We start from the raw sequence: 15,455 nt of genomic DNA on the forward strand, positions 1-15,455 counted from the left end.
TATCAACGATAATTCAATGGGAAGACTGGATATATTTAGGCCGTCGAGAGTATACTATTATCACGAGCCTTAGATTTCGATGCAATTGGAGTGGAATGAAGAAATACTTCACTAATTGTTGCTAGATGCCAAATGTTTGGACAAATCAAATTAGAATTCAAAGACTCGAAGAACTTCTTCAACAACTAGAACTCGTGAGATGGAAATGAGAACATATTTCCATGAACTTATACTACTTTTGCCAAAGTAAAGACTAAATTGGGTGATCATTGATAGAATCATAAAATTCGTGCATCATCACATGAATTTATTCTAGAAAATTTGGCCACTCTGTACATGGACAATATGGTGTGATTACGAGGAATCCTGACAAGCATACTATCTTGTAGAGATCTAATTCAAATTATTGAAACTGGACCACTCGTGATTAAAGAAAACTTGAACGAAGTTTGAAGTATGAAGAAATTCCAATACAATTAGTGGATACAAGGACCAAGTTTTTGAGATGAAGAATCATTCCGTACATAAAAATACAATGGTCTAACCACACGGAGAGAGAGGCCACTTGAGAACTTGAGGAGAAGATGTGTGTAGCAACCCTACCCGAATCCACTATCTAATGAGAGTAATTATGCGCATGTATTAATATATTAAAAGTGTGAATAGCGGAATACTCAAGATACAACAAATATGATCGGCAGAATACAACCGACGATAACAAAAGTGTATAATTTTTATACAACCAAATCGAAAGTTCATAGGGTCACAATCCTACCACTAAGACTCTCGCTGCAACCGGCACCGACCTCACTCCTGGTGCGAACCTCCTGGAGCGTCTAGCCTCAAACCTGCCCCGCCACAAGGTATCCCAAGAACACCAAACACAGGGGCATGAGCGACAACGCTCAATACAAAATCAATGATATATAAACAAATATGCAGCACATAAATGACTTTAAAATCCTGGGTAAAACAGTCTGCTCAGGGTGCCACCAAATATACAGCACCTTTCCAGAGAGCGATTCCGCGGGGGTACTCTTATATTCACCCTATCAACTATAGCGTCTACTCCACCATCGTGGTCGCTCCTAGTGATAGCAAAACCAGGGGCTGAGCCTTCCCAAAACCTGACCCAAATCCAAAACAAGACACAAGGCTCACACGGAAACTGACAATACCTGACTCGATTCCATAATGAAGTACAAGCTCCCTATGGAAACTATCAATGACTCACATCTCGCGATATGCAGTCCAGTATGAAACATGCATGTCCTAAAACAGTAAATCATGAAAAACATATAGCACATACTCATGCAACATATAAGCATATATATCATGCCGGATATCTTGATCAGTACTTACGTACCTCTAACACTGCGGGTAAATCCTAGCACCATTGGTCTAGATCTTACGCCTAATAGTCCACATTACGACGTCTACAATGCAAATACTCATGCATTAATATTTAAGCTCTAAAAGCCTTAACTAAGCTATTTCATACTCTTAAATATTTTTAGGAAACCAAAACTATACTTGCATCCATCGTCAGCCCTTTGCTGTCGCTTGCCTCGAAACTAGGCCACAGCTCTGCTACGACGCCTGGATCATTCTGCTACTTCCGGATTCCCAATAGGACGCCTAGAATCTGAAAGAGTGGGTGCCCGGTTAGCCAACTTGTGGTTAAGGACTTTTATGACTTTATGTATAAACAATCTTTGTTTAATATAATTTACATTCATTAATGACATTTTATTTATCTTTCTTCATAATGTTATATTGTGATATACTATTGTTGTTTTGATAAAGACCTTGAATATACTATAGTGTAAGTAAGATGAGATAGTGAATAAAGAGAGATCACTATCATGAAACACATCTTATAGTCACTGTATATTCTAAACAGTTCCTAGTCAATTGAGCCGTCCGCAAATAAGGATAAGGATCGCTCGAGATTGAGACTAGCATTTGCGATGCCAAGTACCACGTTTCATTGGTATGGAACATAGAGATGTTCAAAGCATGCAAATGGATATTCATATGATGAATGATCAAACTACCCTATTCGGACTTTCCAAGTGGTTATTATTAATTGAGTGGATAAGTCCGCGGTTTTGGTTGTACACCATTAGTCCTTACTACTTGAAACATCATGGAGACTCTATATGCTAGTACTATACTTTGACTCGTTTACCGACTCTATGAGGGTCATCAAGTGTCGGGATTGGGTACAGTTACGACACATATAGGAGTCGATGCTTTGTTGTCAAGGATTCACCACACGCTTGCGAGTGTGGATATCCTATGCGATCTGAGGAGATATTAGTGTGACAAATCTCTGGCCAGAGTACTCGATGTGATTTAGGTTACTTGGTTTCCTAGTAGCACATGCGATGTCACTATTTGATCTTCAAGATGCATTGTATAGTTATCGAATCTCGAACGACTCTCGATGTACCAATGGTTGTTGATTCGATCGGGATATGTGGATGAAGGGACCATACTGTACGCTAACCAAAACCTACTGGTTCTTGCAGGCACTATCAGTGATACCTAGGGAATCATGGGGCGATGTTGCTAGACGCTCTTACCATGATTCGATGGGTAAGTCGAAAATTGTTGTTCCGAGTCACAAGGAGTTCTGAGCCCACAGCTAGCTGTATCCCTGAAACATTGAGGGTCACACAAGTAATGAATTACTAATCCCCGTTGAGATAGTTAAATTTAAAGAGTTAAATTTAGCGAAAGATAAGTTGGACTTCTTAACTAAAGGGAGTGGAATTTCCTAAAATGACATTGGGATGAGCATTTTTGGAAATCACTGAATTCGGATTCAGAAAAATTATCTTGACTTTAAAAGGTGCAGAAATGGTTTCTATGCACATTGATAAAATCAGTTAATCAATCGGAGTCATGATGAATTTTATATTAATTTCTATAATAACAGGCTTGGCTTGTTGGACTTAAGTCATGGATTATGGGCCCTAAGGAGTTAGTGTCCTAATAGACATATAACTTAATTCAGTCTAAAAATTATATATATATATATATATATATATATATATATATATGTGTGTGTGTAATTTTCAAAAAAGACATATCATTCCAACCTTGAAATTTTCGAAAATCACATCTAAATATTAAAAGGAATTTTCGAAAATTTGAGAGAGTGTCTCAAGAGAATTTTTGAAATCCCTTCTCCTTTTTGAGAGAATTCAGTCTGTGATTTTTCTGAAAAATTACATTCTGAATTGACAGATCAAATCTGTTTAATCTCTTCGATAAACATCTGATTGATTTCTAGTGCAATCAATCAGAGGGTTTCAATTTTCTGTTCGTGGACCTAATTTCGGAGATTGATCGAGCAAGTCATCAGTTCCTGGGATTTACAACAAGAGCAGATTTAATCTGTTGGAGTCCATAATCAAGCCATAGTTTGAAGAGGTAAAATATTAATTGTTATTATTATTTTACTTGCATAATTTAATCGTTAGGATTTGATACCCATGATATGGAATCTTTCCATATAAAAATTTTAAAACTTTCGCTGCACCGGGTATCAGATCTATGATTCGAGAACGCGTGTTTCAACAGAATCTCCTAGATCTAAGTTAGAAGGCTAAAGAAAAGAGAGAAGAGAGGAACTCGGTGCGCTTGAAAATGAAGCTCGACACCTCTATTTATAGATGGAGTTCGGACCGTCCGAACCCCGGTCGGAGCATCCAAACACGATAGGAGTGTCCGATCCCAACATCGGACCATCCGATGTCCCATCCGCACGTAAGAAATGACGTCACCTTATTGACGTAGATGATGACGTAAGCCTTGGCCCTGATCGGACCTTCTGATGTTGCCGATGGAGCGTCCGATCTCGATCGGAGCCTCGAACTCCACTTCGGAGCATCCGATCTACTCTGGCCCAATTTTCTTACTTTTTGGTAATTAATAACTTAATCACTTCATTGGGTTACGGGTTACTACATTCTACCCCATTAAGAAATTTTTTCCTCGAAATTTAAGTCTAGAGAAAACATGAAAAGTCAGACAAATGTTCTTTATTACAACTGAACATTACAAAGTACAAATATTTCTTAGGAAAAGTAAAAAACATCAAAACAACTCTGGATACTCAGATCGCATCCGGCTTTCTAGCTCCCAAGTTGTTTCTTTAGTTCCCCTACGCTGCCATTGCACCATCACTAGAGGTATGCGTTTGTTGCGAAGCACCTTGTCCTTCCTATTGAGAATTCTGAGAGGTCTCTCCACGTAGGACATATCCTGATCTAATTGCACCTCAGTAGGATGCAAGATGTGCGACTCATCTGCCACGTACTGCCTCAGAAAGGACACATAAAACACATCATGGATACTGGAAAGATACGGTGGCAAAGCTAGATGATAAGCCACGTCTCCAACTTTCTTGAGAATCTCGAACGGACCGATAAATCTCGACGACAAATTTCCCTTGAGTCCAAATATCATCACCTTCCGAAAAGGTAACACTCGTAGAAACACATGTTCTCCTACCTCAAAATGTAGGGGTCTGCGGTGAGTGTTAGCGTAGCTTGCCTGTCGATCCTGGGCTGCCTTAATCATCTTATGGATCATCTCCACTGCATCGATAATCTACTAGATCATCTGTGGACCTTCGACTTGACGTTCGCCCACTTCGTCACTAAACAAAGGCGTACGACAACGTCGTCCATATAAGGCCTCGAACGGTGCCATTCCAATGATGTGATGGTAACTGTTATTATAAGAAAACTCCACCAACGCCAAATGGTCATGCCACACTGGACCAAAATCCATCACTGTCGCTCGAAGCATGTCCTCGAGAGTACGAATAGTTCTCTCACTTTGTCCGTCGGTCTCCGGGTGGTAAACTGTACTCAGACTCAAAGTAGTGTCAAGAGCTCGCTGAAAGCTATCCCAAAACCTAGAGGTATACCTCGGATCTCTGTCGTTGACAATGCTCAACGGAATTCCATGCAGACGAACAATCTCTTGCACATATAGACGTCTCATCCGATCGAAATTAAAGTCCCTATTATAAGGCAAGAAATGCGCGGACTTCGACAATCGATCAACAACAACCCAGATAGCATCACAATTCCTGAAAGACATCGGCAAGTGGGTGACAAAATCCATTGTCACATGATCCCACTTCCACTCGAAAATCTCTAAACTCTGGATAAATCCATCGGGTCGTCGAAATTCTGCCTTGACCTGCTGACACACAAGACACCGAGACACAATCTGATAAACACTGCGCTTCATCCCTTTCCACCAGAACCTCATTCGTCTATCCTTGTACATTTTCATGCTGCTTGAATGTACAAAAAATCTACTATGGTGAGCCTGAGATCGAATCTCATCTCGTAGTGTGAAATCATCAAGAACTACCACACGTTCCGAGAGACACAACAGACCATCATTCTGCAAATAAAAACCAGAAGTATTCCCATCCTGAGCCAATCGGGCTAACTTCTGCGTCTTTGGATCAATGGCCTGCGACTCACGTATACGAGTATATAACGCTGGTTTGGCAAGTACTGAAGAAACGCGAACTCCCTACTGTTCTTTCTTGTGTCGAAAAGTGAAACCCAAGGAACAACACTTCTCTACTACTCGCGCAACCGAATTGGTACGAAGCTAACTCACATACACTTTGCGGCTAAGAGTATCCGCAACTGGATTAGAAGATCCTGGATGGTACTTGATCTCGCAATCATAGTCCTTCAATAAGTCCATCCATCGACGATGCCTCATGTTCAACTCTGCCTGAGTGAAAAAATATTTCAAACTCTTATGGTCAGTGAAGATCTCGAACTTCTCACCGTACAAATAATGATGTCATATCTTAAGAGAAAAGACAATGGTCGCAAGCTCCAAATCGTGTATGGGATAGTTCTCCTCATGAGTCTTCAATTGCCTAGAGGCACAGACAATCACATGTTGTCTATGCAATAACACACATCCCAAACCCAAGAGAGAAACATCGGTGTGAACTATAAAGACACCTGATCCAGACGGTAGAGCCAACACTAGAGCTGTAGTCAGACGGCATCACAACTCGTGAAAATCTCATCGCACTCTAACGTCCAAACGAAAGGCACATCCTTCCTCATCAGCTGCGTCAAAGGCTTAGCAATCTGAGAAAAGTTCTCCATGAATCTTCGGTAGTATCCGGCCATCCCAAGAAAACTAAGAATCTCCGAAACTGTCGTTGGACGCGACCAGTTCAAAATGGCTTTCATTTTACTAGGATCAACGGAAACACCGTCTCGTGAAATCACATGACCAAGAAAAACAACTCGGTCAATCCAGAAGTCACACTTGCTCAACTGCGCATACAACTGCCTCACTCTAAGTATCTGCAATACTGTACGGAGATGGAAAATGTGCTCGTCCATACTACGAGAATACACCAGGATATCATCAATGAAAACCACCATGAACTTATCCAGAAAATCAAGGAACACTCTGTTCATCAAATCCATAAAGACAGCTGGAGCATTCGTCAAACCAAACGGCATCATTAAGAACTCGTAGTGACCATACTGCGTAAGAAATGCTGTCTTGGAGATATCCTTCTCTCTAACCCGCAACTGGTGATATCCCGACCGCAAATCAATCTTCGAGTAAACGGAAGTACCTTGCAAATGATCAAACAGATCATCTATCCGCGGAAGAGGATACTTATTCTTCACAGTCGCTTGGTTAAGCTGTCGATAGTCTATGAAAAGACGCATCGACCCATATTTCTTCTTAAAAAAAAGGAATGGGGTTCCCCATGGCAAAACACTCGGCCGAATGTAACCCTTATCAAGAAGATCTTGAAGTTTATTCTGAAACTCTCTTATATTCGAGGGTGCTAATCGGTACGGATCTCTAGAAATAGGTGCTGTCCCTGGCATTAACTCGATGCCAAACTCGATCTCCCACGCTGGTGGTAAGCCTGGAATCTCCTCTGGAAACACATTGGGAAATTCACGGACTACGAGTATCTCCTGGATGTCTGGTCCCTATAATGATGCATCGATGGCGTAGATAAGGTATCCTTATCTGCCAGACACTAAAGTACGCCGGGCTTTCAGAGCAAAAACCACTGGAATCGGAGGTCGCGCTCCCTCACCATAGAAATACCATGCCTCGCCACCCTCAGGACGAAACTAAACAAACCGCTGATAGCAATCCACTATAGCTCTATAGGTAGTCAGGAGATCAATCCCGATAATACAGTCGAAATCTTCCATGACTAAAACCATCAGGTTAGCACTAAGCTGATGCTCCTCGAAATCGAAAATGCAACCCACAAGTAGACGCTTGGCCAAGACCTCTTGACCCATCGGAGTTGATACTGTTAGCAACACGTCTAAAGGAATATACAGTAATCTATACCTCTTAGCAAAACGTGCTGAGATGAATGAGTGTGATTCACCAGTTTCAATCAAGACATAAGTAGAAATACCACAAAAACTACAGGTACCTGCGATCATCTGGTCACTGTCTGCCTCTGCCTGCTCCTGGTTCAGTGCAAAGACCTGCCCCTCAACATATGGCTATAAGGAAGAATGACCTCGAGAAGAAGTCTGTCGCGGCGACGGCTGAGACTGCTGATGCTTCTATTGAGAGTGCTGCTGCTGATATGGATGTTGCGTCTATTGATGCATAGATGCCTGAGTGTCTATGGATCCACTTGCTGCTACCATCAAAGTAGGGCAGTCCCTCTTCATGTGGCTCTCCTGTCCGCACTGAAAACATGCGCTGGTCACTCGAGGACACTGACCTGTAGGATGTCTCCGCCTGCACTGCCGAAAATGGTTCCACTTTTGTTCACTAAATCAGTGCACTCCACCGGATCCAAAAGAATAAGAAGTGCCTCCCTGTTTCTTAAAATACTGGTCTTTCGGCCCCAAAGATCTAGTCGGTCTGGAAGAGGAAGAACCCATGGACCTGTTTCTCCGAATGCTATCCTTTTCCTGGTGACAACGGCTCACCAATTCCTCATAGGTAAGATTACCATCCACGGCAACCAACTGATGGATCTCAGGGTTAAGATCCTGAAGGAAGAGAGTGTACTGCGCCGTAGAGCTACGGCAAACTGCGAACAATAGAAGCTCGATGAACTTCTGCTGGTACTCATCGATAGTCATCGATCCCTGTCGCAAGCTCAAAAACTCGCTAGCCTTCGATTGCAGTAGGGCTGGAGGAAAATACAACTTCTCGAAAGCCGCTCGGAACTCTGCCCAAGTAGCAACTCCTCTGGCTGCTATGATCGGTGTAGAAACGGTTCTCCACCACTTCCTGGCATTGCCTTCCAGTAGGAAACCCAACGTCTCCATCTTCTGCTCCTCGGTACACTGATACTGTCAAAAGCAGTTCTCTAAGCGTTCAATCCAGTTCTCGAAAACTCCAGGTGTCTCGCCACCTACAAATGGTTTCAGACCCATCTGAAGGAATCGGTTCATGCTGAAACGACCCCGATCCTCACGGTTCGTGCGCCGTTCCCGCCTACGACCATCTCGATCGCCCCATCGACCGCCTTCACTATCTTGGATCTCGTTGTACGTAATCTGCCATCTGTTATAGAATAAAGAGTATTTCAATCCGCTTTGCTTAATTTCCCAGTTCTAATGCGCTCTGATACCAATAAATGTAGCGACCCTACCCGGATCCACTACCTAATAAGAGTAATTAAGCGCATACATTAATATATTAAAAGCTTGAATAGCGGAATACTCAAGATACAATAAATCTGATCGGCAGAATACAACCGACGATAACAAAAGTGTATAATACTTATACAACCAAATCGAAAGTTTATAGGGTCACAATCCTACCACTACGACTCTCGCTGCAACCGGCACCCGCCTCAATCCTGGTGCGAACCTCCTGGATCGTCTAGCCTCAAACCTGCCCCGCCACAAGGTATCCCAAGAACGCCAAACACAGGGGCGTGAGCGACAACGCTCAATACGAAAACAATGATATATAAACAAATATGCAGCACATAAATGACTTTAAAATTTTGGGTAAAACAGTCTGCTCAGGGCGCCACCGAATATACAGCACCTTGCCAGAGAGCAACTCCGTGGGGATACTCGTATATTCACCCTATCAACTATAGCATCTACTCCACCATCATGGTCGCTCCTAGTGATAGCAAAACCAGGGGCTGAGCCTCCCCAAAACCTGACCCAAATCCAAAACAAGACACAAGGCTCACATGGAAACTGACAATAACTGACTCGAGTCCATAATGAGTTACAAGCTCCCTATGAAAACTGTCAATGACTCACATCTCACGAGATGCAGTCCAGTATAAAACATGCATGTGCTAAAGCAGTAAATCATGAAAAACATATAGCACATACTCATGCACCATATAAGCATATATATATCATGCCGGCTATCTCGGTCAGTACTTACGTACCTCAAACACTGCGGGCAAATCCTAGCACCACTGGTCTAGATCCCACGCCTAATAGTCCACACTACGATGTCTACAATGCAAATACCCATACATCAATATTTAAGCTCTAAAAGCCTTAACTAAGCTATTTCATACTCCTAAATATTTTTAGGAAGCCAAAACTATACATACGTCCGTCGTCAACCCTTTGCTGCCTCTTGCCTCGAAACTAGGCCACAGCTCCGCTACGACGCCTGGATCACTTTGCTACTTCCGGATTTCCAATAAGACGCCTAGAATCTCCTAGATCTAAGTTAGAAGGCTAAAAAAAAGAGAGAAGAGAGGAACTCGGTGCGCTTGAAAATGAAGCTTGGCACTTCTATTTATAGACGGAGTTCGGACCGTCTGAACCCCGATCGGAGCGTCCGATCACGACATCGGACCGTCCGATGTCCCATCCGCACGTATGCAATGACATCACCTTGCCGACGTAGATGATGATGTAAGCCCTGGCCCTGATCGGACCGTCCAATGATGCCGACGGAGCGTCCGATCTCGATCGGAGCCTCCGAACTCCACTTCGGAGCATCCGATCTGCTCTGGCCCAATTTTATTACTTTTTGGTAATTAATCCCTTAATCACTTCATTGGGTTAAGGGTTACTATAATGCGCAAGACATACCCTTCCTTTTTGAAGAAGCGAGTCAACCCAAGTTTCGAAAACGAAACTCCCAATAAGGTGGGTGGGATGTGAAGACCCCCAACCTTCAACAGTCTTAATGACCGATTAAATCAAAAATCAAATGCATAATAATTTGGATATGCAAAGGGGCACTTGTAACAACAGAATAAAGGGGAATAATGGCTCTTAAGAAGGGGATAATTGGCCATGAATGTGAGACCTTTCAGCTGTTATTTGTCAGCCTATAAATAGTGGCCAAAGATGAGTGAAAATCACACCCAAAATCTGTCATTCTCGAGCACATTAGCAACCAATTTCAGCCATCATTTTCGACTAAGAAAAAGGCTGCTGGAATTGAAAGATTTCAACAAATCCTTGAAGAAATTTTGTTTTCCAGATATCAAACATACCTATCAGCTTTGTTCCTGTCCATTTCGAAGTCCAGCAACAGCAGTTTGAAGCTCTGAATTCTGCTCATTGTCGAGCATCAAGGATGTCCAGTAAGCTCGGGAACTCGGCATCGTTTCGAAGAAAGCTTCTGTTTTCGAAGCCTTTGAACAACATTTCGAGAGCAAGATTATGTCCATTCTTGAAGCTTTTGAATCTGTTCAAATGTCGAAGCAAGCACCTGCAGCAACCATCGGAGTTTTAGCAGCAGATCTTAAGCCAAAATTTTGTCCGAAGTCGAGCAAGAAGAATCCTGGAATTCAAGCAAAGAGGCTGCCTTGTTATGCACAAAACCAAGCAGCCTAGCATCTCATAAGGTCGATCAAATTCTGGTCTTCGCCAAATTTGAGATTTTCTCAAGTTCGAGTATAATGTAAGTGGGCTTTTATACCTATATTTCTTGATGTAAGTTTTTACACTTATATTTATTTTTGAGTGAGTTTAAGTTTTATAAAATAAATTACATATGTTTTTGAAAACTCTATCGGCATAATATATATATTCGTTTCACTTGATATGTTGCCTTGAATTCGTTGGTTGTTTGATATTAGATAAAGTCTTCGAAGCATGTTAGAATTATTTGAAATGCACTGTTAAGATTCGAGTTAGAAGGGGCTAAAAAAATTTCCGATGATTTGATTTGATTTGGACCTAATGCGGTGGGATATAATAACCGTTTCTTTGGCCTCGCCCTTAGAGGAGCAACGTATAGGGAACTGATCAATAAACCATAGAAAAATGATATGATTTTCAGTGCTATGTTTGTTTTGTGTTTGTGTTAGATTCAACATGCTTATCCTATTTCGAGATTATGGCTATGATCTGTATATGTATATGTGTAAATATATCTTTTGTGTTTATTATGCTCGATCGGCCCCTATTTGTTAAGTGTTTTCCAAAACGCTCACCCCCTTACTCTTCCTCCCCAGATAAGGATGAAGATGAGTTAGATGACGAGGAACAGAATATGTTTTGGGCTTGGTGAGGATGGACCGGCTCAAGATGAAGCATGTCTAAATTTCGATACTTTAAATTTTAGTTTCGCTTCCGCAATGTTGCACATGTGTTTTTTTTTTTTTTTGTAAAAACAGTTATGATTTATAAAATAGACTGGTTTTTGGCAAGATTTATACTACGAGACTTGTTGTTTCAATGTTAAATTGTTAAACAACGTCGATGTCAACTAAGCCCGGTTCCGGGACGTGACAGAAAATGCTTTATCATAAAAATTATGGTATTTATTTTCGATGTGTGCATTTAGATACATCATACATTTACTGTTTACACTTAATTTGCTATAATATGCATCTATTTTTTTTTTCCTAAAAAAACATATTCTAAAAATTATATTGGATTGGGACACGCATGTGTGTGAGGCTTGCGGTTAAAAGTTAAAACTACTGTGTCCCAATTGGACGCAAAGTGAATCCGATAAGACGCGCATTTTAGGTTTCTTGTCCGAACGCACACCTGCCACCATCGCTGCCACTCCGCCGCCTGAGTCTGACCACCTATACTCTGACGAAATCTTCCTCAACCCACATAGCATGAAGCGCAAGAAGTGGTCCGAGCTGGAAGAACAAACTCTGCTATCAAAATATTCCGAGCTTCTAAACTCCGGTACGCTATCCAAGCTCAAGACCCGGGAGAAAAAATTCAAGCCAATTTCCGACCACGTTAACTCCCTGCACCATCTCCAGGATCCAATCACCTTCCCCTTCAAGTGGTCTTGGCGTGATGTATCGATTAAGGTGCAAAACATGAGGCACCAGTATCTGGGAGTGAAGCAGAAGATCAGAATCAATTCTAGCAACGAGTTCAATTGGGGCGATGGAGAGATTCACTGGGAAAATTTTTTGAAGTACAAGGAAGTGTTTGGAGACATTGAATTATCACCTGATGCTGGTGTGAAAGATGTTGCTAATGGGGGACTGGTGAAGAAATTTGGTGAAGAGGGTGTTTCTGATTTTCTGGGATATGGGATTGAGAGTGAGGAGATTGAGGATGAAGATGATCTGGATGAGGAGGAGGATGAAGAAGAAGAAAGGGTTGATTTAGGGGCTAGTGATGAGGGTGAGGAAATGGGGAACGGATTAGGGAATCAAGATTTGGTTAAAGGTTTTAAAAGGCAAAATTTAAAGATTGTGGGTGCTAAAGTTCTGGAGTTGAGGAATATGATTTGTAGGAGGGAAGAAAAGAGGAGGGACAGAGAGTGGAGTAGAGAGGAGATGTTTATGGAGAAGGAGACTTCAATGAAAGAGAGGTATATGAAGAGGGAGAAGAGGTTTAAGGAGAGGGAGGAGCAAATGTACAGAAATGATATGGAGTTTGAAGAATTTTCCATGTCCTTGGCCAAGAGGGATTTCGAAAATAGGAGATTTTTGGAGAGGGAATTTGATGAGGAGAAGAGGCGGAGGATGAAATGGGAGGAGAAGTGGGAGGAAGAAGAGATGAAATGGAGGGAAAGAATGGTTGAAATGCAAATGGAACATGAGAAACAGATTTTGCAAATACATTCTGATTTTTGCCAGAATCAAATGCAGATTCTTGGTGTAATGGCTAGGCTTGTATGCCAATTCTTTGGGTCGACAAGTGATGGTTTGGGAGGTGGATTGGGGAGTATACCTATGCCTCCACAGGTTTTGCAGAATTTGCAGCATCCTGGTGGGTTGGGTGATGGTGGCAAGCCGGATTCAACCTCACCTTCCGAATTTTTGTAAACTCTAAATTGAACCCTTTTTTAAACGATTCTTGTAGTTGAGGCGTATGCTTAAATGATAAATACTGCAATATAAATGCTACATTGCTGTTGTCTTGACACTGTTGTAAATCTCTGTTCTAGTAAATGAAAATTCATTGGTTAAAGTCCTGTATGTGGATGTGTATTACAATTTTGAAATAATAGATCTGTGCCCCCATCAATCTTAGTTTCTGTTGTAGTGATGCGCGATAGTTGATATGTGCTGGAAAGCAAACTGTGTGTGGAAACAATCGGATGTACATATAGTTTATTTAGGCTCTCTGAAAATTTCAGCAAGTATTGTTGCATCTCGTTGTCATATCTCCATATATCCCCTGTTGTGTACGCATTTGAGCAGAAAGAATGCACATACATAAGTATTTTACTTCAAATTCATGGTGATATCCAGTTGATCTTAAATGCAAAGGACGAATTCGGTTTCTTGGCTTTGTGTTGAAAAGGTGTAGCATAAAACATCAATGGTTTCAAACCATATCAGGTAATCTATGTAGCAGCAGACCCTTTTGCCAGAGGTAGAAGATGAAACTCTTCACTGGATTAGGATAGTAATATTACCTGAAGCTGAAGAGTGTGCAGAATAAAGTTCCGAACAATTTCGTACTCTCCTTTTAACAGGAAAGCGATCCCAGAAGGTACAAAATCACGGATAAAAACTTGATCATAGTTTTGAGTGTTCGAGTCGCATGGATCGTTAGCAGCAATGGTTCCAATGGGGTTGCCACAATAACATAATATTGATTCTCGCAACAACTTCCAAGCTTCATCCTCTAAAGATTTCGTCGTGCAGATGCTGATCCATTGTTGGTCGAAAGGCCTTCACCAATCACATGCTCTGTTGTCTCGTAACTTTGATTTTCAGATATCAATCTTTTACTTCCATCTTTTGAAAATGTCTCTCTAACACTCTTGGCTCTGATACAATTGCATTCAAAAGATTTTGACAACTTACCGGATTCCTATCCTCGTAAAAAATGGTGTACCTGTCATCACACGGTTTCTTTCATAATATCGACTTACCTCATGGCCCTTCCGCAATATGGCCCTATAATCTCCATTTTTCGCACTTTTGACGCTATATTTATAGGAGAGCGATGGAAGTGAAATTTAAATTCTGGCATGGCACAGCCCAAGATAAAACTCGCAGGAATGCTTCTGAAGCAGCCATCAGAAAAGGGACTTCAAAATTGTGGTGGTTATGTTGATTAGACTAGTTGGGTGTTCCTAAACAAAGCAACCACATTCAACATCAAAAGTGTAATAATTAAAACATACATGTACAAAATCAATGAGTTAGTTGATTCATAGGCTTAAACAATGCTATCAGTATTGAAACACATGATTTCTTAACAAAACCAGCCTGTTCATAGATAAGGCTGAATTGGACAACATCAATATAAAGTAAAACAAATTAAACCAAAAGATAATATAATAAGATAGCAGAGACTCGACAGGCAGTTTCCAGATTCACTTCTCATTTTACGTGCCCTTTTGTTTGTTGTTCCCTCTCCGTTCCGCTCTAAATGATCACGATCAAATAAAACAATTACTAAAAAACAATGTCAACACCAACAATCGCAGCATGATTACCAAAAATATTCCTCTAGTTATTTTCCAAGTCTTATATGGTTGCCCAGTACTTTAATCTGGTAACGAAAAATTATTCCGAAACCGAGAAAAGTATTCCTGCTAAGAGGAAACGAAATTTAACGAACCAAAAACGAAAAACAAAATCCTGCAGCATGTACGATTAAAGAGATCCTGTCATTTCTAGCTGCTAAAACAACAATGGATTGATAGTAATATCAAACAAGCCCTGTAAACCACACACACTGAATTTACGGACTTTTTTTTGAAAAAAAAAATGTTCATATTCTTACTTGATTTCTGAGTTTAAATTTGAATTTGCTGAAAGAATTTGGTGAATCGGAAGAAAATCACGAACAGCACAGCACCGGGGGTGTGGTACAGGACTCTTGGCGGAACTGGAATAATGGATAGAAAAAACGTTTCGAATCTGATTATAAATTATAATTTTGCCCGAAATTATAAATTGCACGCCTGAATCCTGGGGGAGTCTGTGATCTTGCTGGATCAGACCCATGAGCTTTTAAAAATTAAAAGAAACAATGTGCTAGTAATGGCAGAAAAGTGCA

This window comes from Henckelia pumila, chromosome 3 (genome assembly GCF_033568475.1).
Source record: "Henckelia pumila isolate YLH828 chromosome 3, ASM3356847v2, whole genome shotgun sequence".
NCBI classification, from domain to species: domain Eukaryota; kingdom Viridiplantae; phylum Streptophyta; class Magnoliopsida; order Lamiales; family Gesneriaceae; genus Henckelia; species Henckelia pumila.